The sequence below is a fragment of the Thermobia domestica genome, chromosome 9, assembly GCF_964235325.1.
Source record: "Thermobia domestica chromosome 9, izTheDome1.hap1.1, whole genome shotgun sequence".
Taxonomy (NCBI): domain Eukaryota; kingdom Metazoa; phylum Arthropoda; class Insecta; order Zygentoma; family Lepismatidae; genus Thermobia; species Thermobia domestica.
In genome coordinates this window covers 110,895,996-110,910,824 of record NC_137462.1, presented here as the reverse complement: position 1 = coordinate 110,910,824, position 14,829 = coordinate 110,895,996, and the positions used below count along the sequence as shown (strand labels likewise).

Below are 14,829 nucleotides of genomic sequence, written 5' to 3'. Positions count from 1 at the left end.
AGTTCGCATTTTTGCCACGGATCAAGACATTTTGGCAGCACTATAGTTGCTTCTCACTTTAACAGATTAAGAGGCCTCATCCCTTCGAAATTAAAATACCGCTAATTTTACAGTAATTATGTGATATCTTCAAATAGATAAAATATAATCGAAATGTGGAACAAGAGCGCCCTAGACAATATTATTTTACATGAGATACCGTTATCACGACTCACTTATCTGCTTTCGATTTCGAGCCATTTTAAAAATCGGTATTTATTTTCGCGTTTCTAAACGGCTCAAAACGGAAAACCACTAGGTGACTTGTGATAACGGTACCTCACACAAAATAATATTGTCTAGGGCGCTCTTTTTCCACATTTCAACTATATCTTACCTATTTGAAGATATCACATAATTACTGTAAAATTAGCAGTATTTTAATTTCGCAGGGATGAAGCCTCTTAAGAATTGAAAGTAGCACAACAACCTTACCAGGATGATCAGCTGGCGTTTCACTTCAAATGCTTTGCATTCAAGAAAGGCGAGAAGAAAAAGGAATACCAGTACCTCGTCGTAGCCGTGATCGTCTAGTGGTTAGGACATTGCGTTGTGGCCGCAATAACCCAGGTTCGAATTCTGGTCACGGCATTGGTAACGTTAGCATGGCAAGAGGTACTGACCTTTTTATGATCCAGAGAAAAGAACCAGTTGTTAAAATTTCATTTTATTAGGTTTTGTTTCAATTTTGTGTGCTACAAAGCTTCACCAGTTCTACGATAAATAGTCAATTACTGTACAGCAGCGGTTCTCAAGCTAATTCCCATCACGCTCCCATTTCATCACATCCTCTTGCCAGCGATACCCTTACAATTTCTGGCTTGTAATAAGTTTGTGTGGGAGTTTTAATATATATATATTGGGAGATCTCACGATATCTATCTATTTCTACGATAGTAGAATCCATTTCTTGTAAATAGTGGATACAGTAACTTCCCTAAAAACGAAATTTGGTCAGTTCATTCATATTACAAATATCGCATCCGATCCGTCATACTGTATCATAATGGAGGTCGTTTGAAAATTTAAAACTTCGTAACTCCCTTAATTTTGGGTAATATGATAAAAAATAAAAAAACTTGGATAGTTTGTTAAAAAAAATATATTGAGTATTTTAAATGACTTGATAATGTGCGTTATGAAGATTGAACCGGACAATGCCACACTACTGAAATCACACCATGCTCAGCTTATCTCATTAGTAGAGACTGGATGTTTAGGCACTGAAAACCTGGAAAATATCCAGGCAAACAGATACTTAAAATTAGAAAGATAGTCAGTAAAATATGCACTAAAATGTAACTTGAAGTAATGGAGATAAATACTCAAAACAATTAAGAAAATAAATTCAAGTCATAGATAATGTTCAAAGAATACAGAAACACACCTGTTTGTTAATATCTTATTTTACTATATATAAATTAATAAAACGAAATTTGACATGTATTCCATGTATATTTGGTAAATACATTTTATACAGCACTTTATCGCTACACATAAGAGTCCAAATTTTATACACTTTATCAGTACACACAACAGTTCAATGTTTTATAGCACTTTATCAGTGCACATATTATTTCAAAGTTTAGGGCATCTTATCACTACGAACAGAACTTACATTTCTCGGAAGAGGCAGAATTCTTTCTTGAAATACTAAATTACATATTTTCCCCAATAAAGTCTTATTTTGAAGAAAATGCATAAAATAAGCAACATTAAGCACTAAGGCGATTATTTAGGCAGGAAGAGGCGAAATAGGCAAAATAGGCAAAATATGTTTGGCTTAAATTGAAATTATAACACCCTATATAAACTTTAAAACGTTATTTTTAATCATATCTTTTATATTAAAATGTAGGCATTTTGCCTAACATGCGTTCTCTACTCATTAGCTTTTGATTTTAATCGTATTTCAATATGCAGGTTCTGTTGCATTTGTACTTTTCTGGTATTTCAAGATGAAGTTCTCGTTAGTTTATTTAATATTTAAAATTATATTTAAAAATATATTCGGGTATCATATGATAATTATATTTATCTCTTCCGCTTATCTCTGTGACCCCCATGAAACCCTCTCCCGACCCTCAGGTTGAGAAACCCTGCTGTAGAGTGTAGGTGAAGATGTAATAGCTCAGAAAACAAACCGACATTCTTGAAAAAGGAAAAAAATATGTATTTTCCACGGCCTTTTTTCCCGAGAAATTTGGATTTTTTAAAAAAATATTTTAACCTGAACGAAGAAATAACAGCACTTTTCATTTTTCTTTTCTTATTATCACACGTTAAAACATTGAATAACTGCATTAGGAAGAAAAAATAAATTTGAGAAGTTCAATAATCAAGGATGGTCGTCACTGCTATTATTGAGGCTGTTAAAAATCGAGCAAGAAAAGGTTTAACACACTGTAGCAAAGTTTCCTACACGATATAACACTGAAGAAAGAGTAAATGTACATTAACTTTCACTGCCGTATCCGTTTAATGGCTTTAATTTTGTAAACTGAACTTATATTAAGTTGTTATAAAATATCTGAAGCCCACTATAAAAAGTATTTCCCGAACGAAGAACGAGATGTAAGAGTAATTCTATAGGAAAACAAAAATGGATTTGTATCTGTTTCTTGGTTAATGATATTCTTTTTCTTGGTTGTTTTCTGGTCAACAAAAATTATATTTTTTTAATTGTCTGCCAGTTTAAATTTAGGCAATCAGAAAAACATAAAAAGGGCTTAACTTTCAGGTAGTTGCAAGGTGGTTTGGTAACCAACATGACATACGTAGTATGTTGGGTTGCATAACTTACGCTTGGTGGCCTAAAATGAAACGTTAGTTGGAAAATCAAGAAAACATTGGAAAATAAAGAAAAGATGGACTGCACATAGATCTCATAAGTAATGGATGTTGTAAAGGCACCACTTTAATAATATGTACCACTGCAGAAAAACAAAAGTAGCACTTGAATATGAAAAATTAAAAACACGAAAAAGCAAAAATGTCCGGTTCTTTCTTCTTCTTCTTCTTTTTTAGATAAAAATGGTTTCTTATGGGAAGTATCTCCATCCTCCCCCCCCCTAAAAAAAATAATGTGTAGGTGATCCTATCCTTTGATACATCACTCATTTAAGAACTTAAAACGATGTACCAGATTTTTGTTTTAAACAAGCTCAACAGATATTTTTTATTTAAGTTTTTTTATTTAATTTTGTACATGAAAACTGAAAAAACAAGAAAAAAAATAAGAAAAAAGCTTTTATGTCTTCTCTTAATGTTATAAAATTCGCTAACATCACTGTAAGAGAAGGAGAGAATATTAGTTAACATTACAGTATTTTAAGATCTTGGATACGGTAGTTGAACTCTTAAAAAGATGCTATCCAGGAAAATAAAACGCTTGACTAATCTATACCAAGGGTGGCCAAACTTTCGTTTCAGTGATCTACTTCAGACTATGAAAATCTTTCGCGATCTGCCGATGTGAAATCGCTACTAGCGATTCCAGTTCCATTTCTCTTAATTCGCTTTCAGGACTCTATCTCTTCTTTTCGCACTAATCGCACTAAACTCTATCTCTTCTTTTCCGAAGTGAAATAATGAGTTTTCAAATTGTTTTTTTCTTCTTCTTTTTAAAAAAATCAGAGCTACTCAATCGTTGCACAATAAACACACTCACTTATTGTATGATAAAACAAAGGAGAAATTGTTTCCCCATTCTTCACGTAAATGGTATGGTTTCGTCCTTGAAATATTTTACTGAATTGAAAGTCACTTTAAAAGAAGAAACAAAAAAGCGGTTGATATGTAAGCTTCTTTTGATAGAATAACACTTTTTCTAAAATGTTTCGAAATCTAAGCGATATTTAGAATGTTAGCGATCGACTGTTTCACCAGGACCTGTCCTATAGAATGAAATATTTTTCTTAGAACTGTTAAAGTTTTATAACAAATTGAAGTAAATCCTACTTTTGAAAAATTTTAGAACACATAACATTGAAATTGATAACGTTAATAATTATTCCTACTACCCAAATATGAACAAAATGCCTGTTATAGTAACAACAAAATTACTGCCATGACCAGGATTCGAACCTGAGTTATTGCGGCCACAACGCAATGTCCTAACCACTAGACGATCACGGCTACAAAGAGGCTGCGCTTCACGATCTTCTTTTTACGATTCTTCTGTATAAAGCCACTGAAGTGTACCCAAGGTAGAGGCTACTTTCTTCTATAAAGGTGGAAATAAACTAACAACAAATTTCTTACTTATTTACCGTTCGATTATTTAACATTAATACTCATAGTTTGCATAGAATGTAGTCAGGATTCGTTTCAGACGACCAATTATTGATAACTCACTGTTAAGTTAATGATAGAAACGATTTGAGATATTGTGACAACATTTTAGGAATTTGTTTGAGCCAGTGGCGTATTTAAGGGGGGATTCCGTGCTTAAGCCCCCAAATCTTATTTACTATAGTAAAGTAAATGAAATATCTTGCAGAATTTTCACATTTCAAGCAAAGCCCTCCCCCCGAAAGCTAGCGAAGCCCCCCGAAACTAAATTCAAAATACGCCACTGGTTTAAGCTTATGATTTTCCGTGCTATTCTTTGTAGAACAGACATCTTCATTAAGAGATTAAATTGATTTATTTTTTTATTTTTTAATTCGCTCTATTAAAATTCTTCCTCTGGTCCCCTACTTTAACTTCTGGAAGGTACAATAATGAAATCATAATATAGGTAGCCCAAAACTTAAATTTCAATTTATAACGAAACTTCTCAAATCGTATTTAATTTCTGCTCCTCTGGAAAGTCACAGCGCTATAAGAAAGACGTGTTCTCGAATGAAGTACAGAGTAGTAATAGTAGTAGTAGAGGATGAGAATAATAATAATAAAGTCGCCCTGATAAAGCTGTTATATAGTGTAATACAACTAACAGAAATTCTAATCGTTATATAATATAATACAACTAAGGGAAATTTTACTTTGAAATCATATTTTATGGTAAGACGTCCTAGACATCTAGAGAATATAACAATAGTTCAGGACCAACCAATTGCAAAAGAAAATTAATTTCATAAGCATTTGCTGTATGTTACAGTTTTTATTTTTTTAATGAAAATAAAGTTTTTCTGATAAATTATAAAATCAAAGTGGCCATAGTTTAATGCATAGTCAACAAAGATGTTCAATTATAGAACAGAGTTTGGCGTTCACCAAATATTTAATTAGCGTACTATTCATGAATATACTGTAGATGCCAAGCAAGACTACATCAAATTAATATATAATTACACGGGATAACATATAAACATCTTCTTATTCTTATTATTAATAATATTTATTTTTATTTACTTTTACTTACTGTAATTATTCAGTAACAGAACGCTCACGCCTAGTAGGAATCGTTTTCGGTTCAACATTTAATGAGCCAACTCTGTGATGGCGAATATACTATCCATGTTCTATCGTTTGCTTCTCGTATTTTCATATCAAATCTTTCATATATTCATCATACTCCATCTCATTTTGTGTATAGTGCATAACCATGAAATAATATTATTTTATATCATTTCATTTAAAAAAAATAAGGAGCATTAAGTTTTAATATAGGTAGGCCTACTACACTTATCAAAACGGATATACTTGTCTATTTATTATTGGCTTTCTATTACCACAAAATCTCATTAGTTCTTGGTTTAAATATCTCCAATTAACTTGTGATGGTGTATTAATATATGAACTATAAAATTCCTTTGTTGCAAATTAACCCCAAAAACATCAAACGAAAGTAAGAAAGAAATTCAACAATATAGGATAGTATTACATCAGAAAAACAAAATTTATTTTTAGAACTTCATGTAGGTAATAGCTATTGATAAAATTATAATGTCCAAATTATTTATTAAGTGAACTTTGTGGTGGACAAATACCGTTTGCGTGGGTTTCCTCGGGATTCTCCCACTTTCTTCATTCTACCATTTCATTCATTACTCATCATTACCGTCTTCTTTAGCCTAACCAGCATGTACGGTACCTGGAACGTAAAACTCAAAGATATATATACAGTGGCGGATCCAAGGGGGGCTATAGGGTCTATAGCCCCCCTTGACGCTCAGGTTTACACTGGATAAAATGGGCTTCAATCCTGCTTTACACTGAATAAAACGGCAAAATATGGTTTAGCCCCTCCCTTGATCATATCCTGGATCCGCCCCTGGATATATATACGGGCCAACGCACTAAACCTTCTCGCTCCAATTCTTGAAACTAAATCATATTGTGCTGCAGTTATTAATGAAACATTTTCTTGTGAAATACGAACAAAATTATTAAGGAGTTTTCGAAAAAAAAAATCCCCAACGAAGATATTTCGAAAGGTAAACAACAACTTGTAGATTTAAGAAATTACTTATGCCTTATGGGTACACTCAGAGCAGAAGTGACACAAGTTCAGTTACCAAAGTTGTGAGGGAAAAAAAGAAGACATAAAGTTAGTACACTCCACTTAAATACGTGGTAAAGTTAACACTTTTTGTTTACATTATAAAAGTTATTTATAATATCTGGACATGAGTTTTTCAAGCATTGAAAGGAGATTCAGGTAGAGATTTTAAATATAGAACATACAGGGTGTTTCAAAATAATACCGACAACGTTTGGGAGATGATTCCTGATACCAAGATAAGACGAAAAGTATAGACCAACCTGGATGCACAAATGCTTCTTTTCGGAGTTAAAGGCTGAAAAAAAAAATTAAAAAATGAACTTTAAACGCCCATAGCTCCAAAGCTATGGGATCTATCATAGTCTGGTTAAGACTTCGCTTAGGAACTAGTATGTACCTTATCCAAATATTCATGTTTCAGAAGCCTAAGGTACTCACGCAATAATTTTCATAGAGGGAGTTTGGCTACGGCCATATAATTTGAAGTACTCACCAACTACCTCTATAAAATTGTTGCGGGAAGTACCGCAGGATTCAGAAACGTGAATATTTGGATAGGACACATACTAGTTCCTAAGTGAAGTCTTGACCCGATTACGGTAGGTCTCATAGTTTTAGAAATATGGACCTTTAAAGTTCATTTTTTCGTGTTTTCAGCAGCCTATAACTCTGAAAGGAAGCATTGTACACCCAGGTTGGTCTATACTTTTTGTCTTATCTTGGTGTCAAGAATCACTTCCCAAACATTCTCGGTGTTGTTTTGAAACACCCTGTACATGAAAAATTATCAAAAGTGGACTTGAATCCTTTGCGCACTGAGCGTCCCATATGTTACGGTTATCAATGAAATATTTGTTTACAAAATAATAATAAAATCATATAAATCGTATTTTACAAAGCTGTCAAAACTACTTCCAAGAATAACTACTTCTTGTGGGTATTCTCATGGAAGTAATTAGTGCAATATTATAAGAATACTAATGAGATATTTATTTATAAAATAGGAACAAAATTGCCTAAGTAATTTTTGAGGAATGGTTCGAAAAAAAAAACTTATCGACAGGAATAAACTATTCCTAATACATTTTCCGGACAATTGAGTTATGACATTTTATCAGGTTATTAACTGAGATATAAACAAAATCGCTTAAATCGTTTTTGAAAAAATCATTCGAAGAAACTCACCCCAAGTATCCGTCGTATATTTTTCAGGACAAATGATTTATGCCATATTGTCACATTATTAATGAAATATGGATAAAACCGCCTGAGTCATTTCTCAGAACATAATCTGGGAAAAAAGTAACCTTTAAGAATAAACTACACCTCGTAGATTTTTTCAGGACAAATGAGTTATGAAATATTGTCAATTTATTAATGAATTGTTCATTTATGAAACATAAGTAAAACTCTCCGAGTCGTTATTGAGGAAATTGTCCGAAAAAAAACTCCCAAGATAAATTTTACGACATACCATAGTAGGGTGTTGTTATTGAAAAATGAAAAAAATCGTTAGAGCCATTTTTGAGGAAATCGCATTAAAAAAAAATCACTCTATACTATATTATCCTTATTTCTAGGGATAGGAAGAAAATTAGAACTCTCTCCCTGGAGAATCACATAGAAACCTATAGTTTAAAATTTAGTTGAAATAAGTTGAAAGATATGGCCTCTATCGTTGAGCCTACTGATGAAGATTGCATTTCGGTAGGAGGTAGAATGATTAGGTGTATAAGATTTGTAGACGATATGGCGCTTGCAGAATCTGAAAAGAAAGTCAATAGGATGTTAGAAAACTTGAGAAAGAGCTTTCAAGAATATGGGATGAAAATAAATCTTAGAAAGACAAAAGTCATGGTGATTGAAACCAAGCGGTCTGTGTCAAATATAAAAGTAGGAAGAGAGAAAGTAGAACAAGTGAATAATTTTCGATATCTGGGTAGTATTCTTAGTAATGACATGAAGTGCGAACGTGAAATAAATGAAAGAATAGGGATGGCGAAAGAAGCCTTTAGGAGGAAGATAAGTTTATTTTGTGGAATATTCAATAAAGAGTTGAAAGAAAAAAGATTTATAAAATACTTCGTGTGGAATATTGTAATGTATGGAGCGGAAAGATGGACATTACGTAAAAGTGATTTAAAAAACGACTGGAAGTCTTAGAAATGTGGGTGTGGAGAAGAATGGAAAGAATTAGTTGGGTCGAGCGAGAAAGGAATGACAGAGTGTTAGAAATGGTGGGGGAGGAAAGAACACTTTTAGATATTATTGAGAAGAGGAAGAGAAACAGGTAAGAAAGAACTGCATTAGGAGAGACGTGCTAGAGATGTGCTAGTGGCAGGAAAGAGAGGGAGAGTGAGGTTACAATTAATGAACGATAGAAAAACAGAAAGTACATACGTGAAGATGAAGAGGTTAGCGGAAGGTCATGGAGCATGAAAGCTTCTCAGCTACGGCAAGTAACCTGCCAATAAAGGCAATACCCATGATGACGATGATATATGGTCTCTAGATGAGTGTACATCAGGACGAACAGACGGGTGGATGTCGAAAATTCACTTTTTCGGTAGTAGCTATGGGCCATGAAATTCGTAAATTCGTTGAATTCGTGTGAATCCGTAAATCCGTGTAAATTCCTTGAAATCTCGAATTCTAATTTTATTTACAATCAGCATACTTTCTTCTCTCCTTTTGTCACTCGAAAGTAAAAAGAAAGTAAGTGTGTAAAGAAGAATGAGGAGAGAATTAGATGGGGTCGAACAGAAAACGAATGAGGAGGTTGTAGAAGTAGTGGGTGAGAAAACAATTTTGGATGTATTAGAATGAGGAAGAGAAACTGGCTGGAAAATCGACTAAGAAGGAAGTGTATCTTGAAGGAGATACTAGAAGTCATGATAGAAGGAAAAAGAGGGAGGGGACAAAGAGACTAAAGTTGATGCACAACATTAAAACAGAAAACTTCTATGTGAGAACGAAGTTGGTTAGCTAAAGACTGCGTTGCATGAAACCTTCTCAGTTGCGGCAAGTGACCTACCAATAACGGTAGAATACCTATAACATGATGACTGCTGTTAAGATGGTGTACTACAACTGCTGCATTGTATTGGGCTGTATCAAAGTTGTGAAAATATTGTACTTTTATTTTAAAATGTGACGGTCTATTCAAACTATAAAGTTAATTAGTTTCTTCAATAATTACAATTATGGTAATCATGAGCTCTTCATTCAAGATTCAGGAATGGTAGACTCATTCAGAAAATTCAATGACATTTTTCAAAAATCGAAAATAGAAATTTCTTAAGAGGGTGAGGGGTAGAGGGCGTAAATATGCAAAATATGAGCATCGACAGGATTTTTTTCTTAGGTTAACACATTCTACATAAAACTAAAGCATAATGATCATACAACTTAACTTAGGTTATCATAAATAAAAATCAAAAAACGTGTATCTAGCAATAGATATGTATATCTTGTGATCTGTAACAAACGTAAAAAAAAATTTAAAAAAATAAAAAAAAATCATGTATAGATTAGGTTCTGTTGGCCGAGTGGAAGCATAATATCTTTAGTAATAATAAAATAGTGTGTGTGCTTGTGTCTGTCTGTCTGTGTATCATTAGCTTTTCCCTAGAAAGAAGTAACCTGGAGCCAGTAAATTTGCTAAACGGATATACTGAACCTTCACCAGATCTAATCATGTACAAAGCCCCTTTTTTTAAATTTCTGCACAATGGGGAGTCAAAATGTATGCATAAAGAGATATAATATATATCCGGGAATGTAAGGTAGTGTCAGGAATGTAAGGTAGTTGGTGAGTACTTTAAATTAAATGCCCGTAGTCAAACTCCCTCTATAAAAACTGTTGAGGAATTACCACAGGATTCTGAAACATGGATATTTGGATAGAGCACATACTAGTTCCTAAGTGAAGTCCTGAGCTGACTACCGTAGGTCCCATAGTTTTGGAGCTATGGACCTTTAAATTTCGTTTTTTTTTTTTTTTCATGCTTTCGTTCGGCAGCCTATAATTCCGAAAGGAAGCATTTGTGCACCAAGATTGGTCTATACTTTTTCTCTTGTTTTGGTGTCAGGAATCACATCCCAAACGATGTCTTGTTGTTTTGAAACACCCTATATATATAAAGGCGTGGAGATCACAGCATTAGCGGGGAATAGAAGGCCAAGCTCGAAATTTGAATTGAGAGTTTTTAAATAGTTGGCCTTCGACTTGACCTTGATGCTAGAAATCGGGACCAGCAATAATCTACTTCTCGTGTGATAGGCTAATACGTAGTTTTTTTTAAAAAATAAATCCGGTTTAACTGATAATTTTGGTGGTTTTCATAATACTGAAGTAGGTTTTCTTTTGCAAGCTTGTGTATAATAACGCAAAGTGGAAGATTAAATATGAGCGAAAAAATTAACATATGTTTGTGATTATGGACGAGAAAGCAGAAAGCTGCGAGCACAAGAGTGAGTAAAACATTTAAACACATTATGTGTGATGTATGTATGATAGAAAACATATAGCTTATCTAGTTATTGTTGGTAGATTTACTTAATTAATAAATCTCTTATTTATTGCAGATGTCATATCATATTTATGTGTGTGTGTGTGGGAGGGGGGTAAGACATCATTTTATCACATTTTGAATTATTTCACCTTCAGACTTTAGGCCCTGTTAACCAAATTTTATCCCCCCCCCCAATATAAATAATCTAATTCACACACTGCATACTTTCTTAATTTTAAATAGATACTAATTCATGTTTGTTGTATATACATACAATGCAAGTGCCTTTATTAACAAGAGCAAACTATTTTTTGTATTATAATATTTTTTAAAACTATTTCTAGCAAAGTATGTGTGTGCATATACCAGAGTATACTCTATACTATAATAACTTTAAATAGTACAGAATGTATTTGAGAACAACTTAGGATTATTTGAAAAGTAACGTAAATAATGGGGAAATGTATATAATTACTTGAGAATTAATTTGCGCCTCGAATGGGTTGCCAGCATTGAATAGGGATGAGTGTAAAACTTTGGAAGGACAACCGTGGGCTTCCAACACTATACTAGAATGTTAATCTCATATCCAAAGACATACACCACATATATGGTGGTGCGTAGTTCACTGGTACAGCGTTCACCTCAGGTGTTTGAGGTCCTAAGTTTGATTCCAGCTCTCGCTAAGTTGGTTTTGTCGAAGTTCTTCCATATTCTTCATTCCACCATTTCGTTGTCGTTCATTATCACCAGCACCGTCTCCCTTAGTCTCGGAAATTAATCTTTAAAATAAATTAAAACAATGTTTTAAATATCCTAAACGCACACGGATTCAGTTAGGATTTAATTTCAGTTCTGCGAGCAAGTTAGTATGGTAAAAGTAGGTCATTATTTTGAAACAAATTCTGTATTTCGTTTCTTTCTTTATGTTATGATTTCCCCCAGACTATAAAATCATCGCAACTTATCAAAATGTGAAGTGTTACCAAGCGGAAGGAGTTAGATGGACTTCCTACCTACTTTTCAAAAGCCTTATGTAACAAATCCATCCAGTTGCGCATTCAATACTTTTCAAAGTTAAGAGAGAAAAAAAAAAAAGTCGTGTGAAATCGAAAGACCTTTTTCTAGTTTTATTATTAGTAGTATTATTATCTCAGAACGAAATACTAATAATAATACAGCAAGTAGCGAAAACAAACATGCAAAATTCTCGTTTTATATGCTGATGGATTACTTATACCTGAATGCGCTTTCCATCTTCAAGCTGTGACGTGTCTTATCAATGAGTTTCCTCATCTCTTCTCTTCTCTTTTCTGTCTTCTTCTTTGTATAGTTTCTTGAAAAGTCAGCTTCGTCACACAATAGTAGAGAATTCTTTGAAATAAAGGTAAGCTCTCTCGCTATATATTGTCAGGGCTGAATTTAGTTGGGTGCACGTGCATCCTCCCCCCTTCATTGTAAATATACACTATCTAAAATGAGAAGGAGTGAAAATAGCAACACTGTCCGAAACTTTCTACCATTATTTTTCCGTTTGGAGCTTCAGAGAAAGCAGAGCTTTGGAAGAGCAATAATTTAATAAGCTTTTTTAACGTTGAAGGTAAAGGACTCACCAAGCAAAACAATATAACATTTGTTTTGAAGAGTTTCAGTGTGATTGGTTATTTTGGTAGTTATTGGTGCACCCCCCCCCTCAGAAAATCCTGGATCCGGCCCTGTATATTGTATATATACATATAGCTTGCACGTTCTTCCTTCTTAAAAGAAATGAAATAGAAGAAGTAATTAATATGAACGTCATAATAAACTTTGCTAAAACCAAAACCACTTGGTGTAAGATCTTTTTTTTTTTTTTTTTTTTTTGTCGGCCTGAGTCGTTTCAACGTCATCTGTTAGCGATCGGCTGAACTATGTACAGCCTAGCAACGAACAAGTTTTTTTATTCACGTGACACCCCAGTTTGCCTTACGACGCTAAGTGGATGCCGAAAATTGGGAAGCACCGATCGGGAATCGAACCAAGGACCACGCAGACCTGAGTCTAACTCTCTAACCACTAGACTACGTTGACCCCAATAAATTTTGCTAAAGACAGTAAAAAAGATGAGGACTAGATGACCATGAATTTTATCTGGTAGTTGTCAACAACTGGAGAGTATTTGTTGCCATCTAATGGCACGATATGTAACTTCTAGCATTCTACTCATATACACATTAGTTTCAATAGTAAAAATCGGATGGATAACCACTGTTAAACCCACAGTTACCCGTGAAGTTGTTTACAGATTGACTCCATTAACGAATTCGGCTAAACAATAGTTCTAGCTATCTAATTGAAACAAAAAATTCAATTCAAAAATTCGCTTTTGTTGGATTTATCATGCGGAATAACGAACAGACTCATTACATAACAGTACAATCTTATAAGGCCCACCAGTGTGATACTAAGAAATAAATAGCTTGGTGAATTACAAAGTCTAACTGACGTGTGCCACTTTCGAAACCCAAAAATACAACACCTGGTTACTCAAAGTAATCTCCGGGTGCAACCACTCACTTTTGCCATCGCTCAGTCAACGATTGGACACAATGACGAAAGAAGTATGGAGTCTCCGATGCGAGGAAGTCCTTGACCTCAAGTTATGAGCGGAGATCTTTCACGCCAAATGGTGATCGGAATGTTAAAAGAAGATGTAATCGGTAGGACAGACATCAGGCGAATGGTGAGTGAGGAATTGTTTCATAATGCAGTTAATGAAAATCTGCAATGTCCTTTAAGCGATATGTAGCCGTACATTCTCGTACATGAAAACAGTATGTGTGTTGACTACTGTTGGATTTTTTAAAAATACATTCCAATGCAAGAAACCTGTATCGGATTGTCACTCTATACACTCACTCTGTCTCTTCCGTACACTCCGAGAATTGCACAATTCCAGACAGAGCGATTCTTGTTGGTCGATGCCAACACAGGTGGCATTTTTCATCTCACCGATTCCTTGGAGCTGGCAAACTTTTAATGATGCAGTTTATACATTTATGGAAGATGGAAAAAAATCTACAACCAAATTTCGAGAAATTCTATCAGTAAATTATTTATGATGGTGGTTTCCAATTATTTCACAGTTGTGGAACTTAAAAAATAAAGAAATAAATAAGGCAAGCTGCTGACCCCATACCTTTAAATTTTGGTATCTGTGCAGATATAGTACTTGTTAGGGAGGTAGCAATATTAACAAAAATTAAATTCCTAACCTTGATTTGTGTTAGTAAGCATACAGAATCTATACTTCATGAGAAAAATCATTGCTGTAAATGTTTCAGACAATTCTTTCCACGCTTGGTTCAATAGTTATAAATTTTAAGATGTCAATGTTTGTTTATCAGCAAACGAAGTATTGAAACTGTTTGTTTAGAAATAAATGTGCTACAAAATGGAACTAGGTGTTTCAATGGCATTTTACCTTATTGCTTATACTCACAGAACCCTAAACTATGAAGAGAATACAATATTCAATAATGTAATCAGTCAATAGTTCGGAGCATCCTTTTCTTAACTATTCCTTGGGGCTAATAAAAAAAAAAAAAGAGAGAGAGAGAGAGAGAGAGAGAGAGATATTCCTACTATAAGTTTCTTTTAGAAATTAAATGAAAACAACAACAATAAAAAAAAAGTGATAAAGTAGAACTCCCAGTAAGAATCAGTGACACCATTAGATGACGTCACAGCTGCTGGAATCAACGTTCCATGAAACGAAAAAGACCGTACATTCCCAAGGTACTGAAGAATACAGAATTTAAGTCCTGTCTACCACATCACCTGATA

General features: G+C 33.8%; 2 non-coding genes across 2 annotated transcripts; one reads left to right on the top strand and one right to left on the bottom strand.

Annotated features, from left to right (window-relative positions):
* The first annotated feature begins 558 nt into the window (after window positions 1–558).
* TRNAH-GUG (transfer RNA histidin (anticodon GUG)) lies at window positions 559–630 on the top strand. Its single transcript has one exon. It is a non-coding gene; the product is annotated as a tRNA-His (tRNA).
* Window positions 631–4,104: 3,474 nt separating this feature from the next.
* On the bottom strand, window positions 4,105–4,176 carry TRNAH-GUG (transfer RNA histidin (anticodon GUG)). The gene has a single exon. It is a non-coding gene; the product is annotated as a tRNA-His (tRNA).
* Between the last annotated feature and the right edge of the window lie 10,653 nt (window positions 4,177–14,829).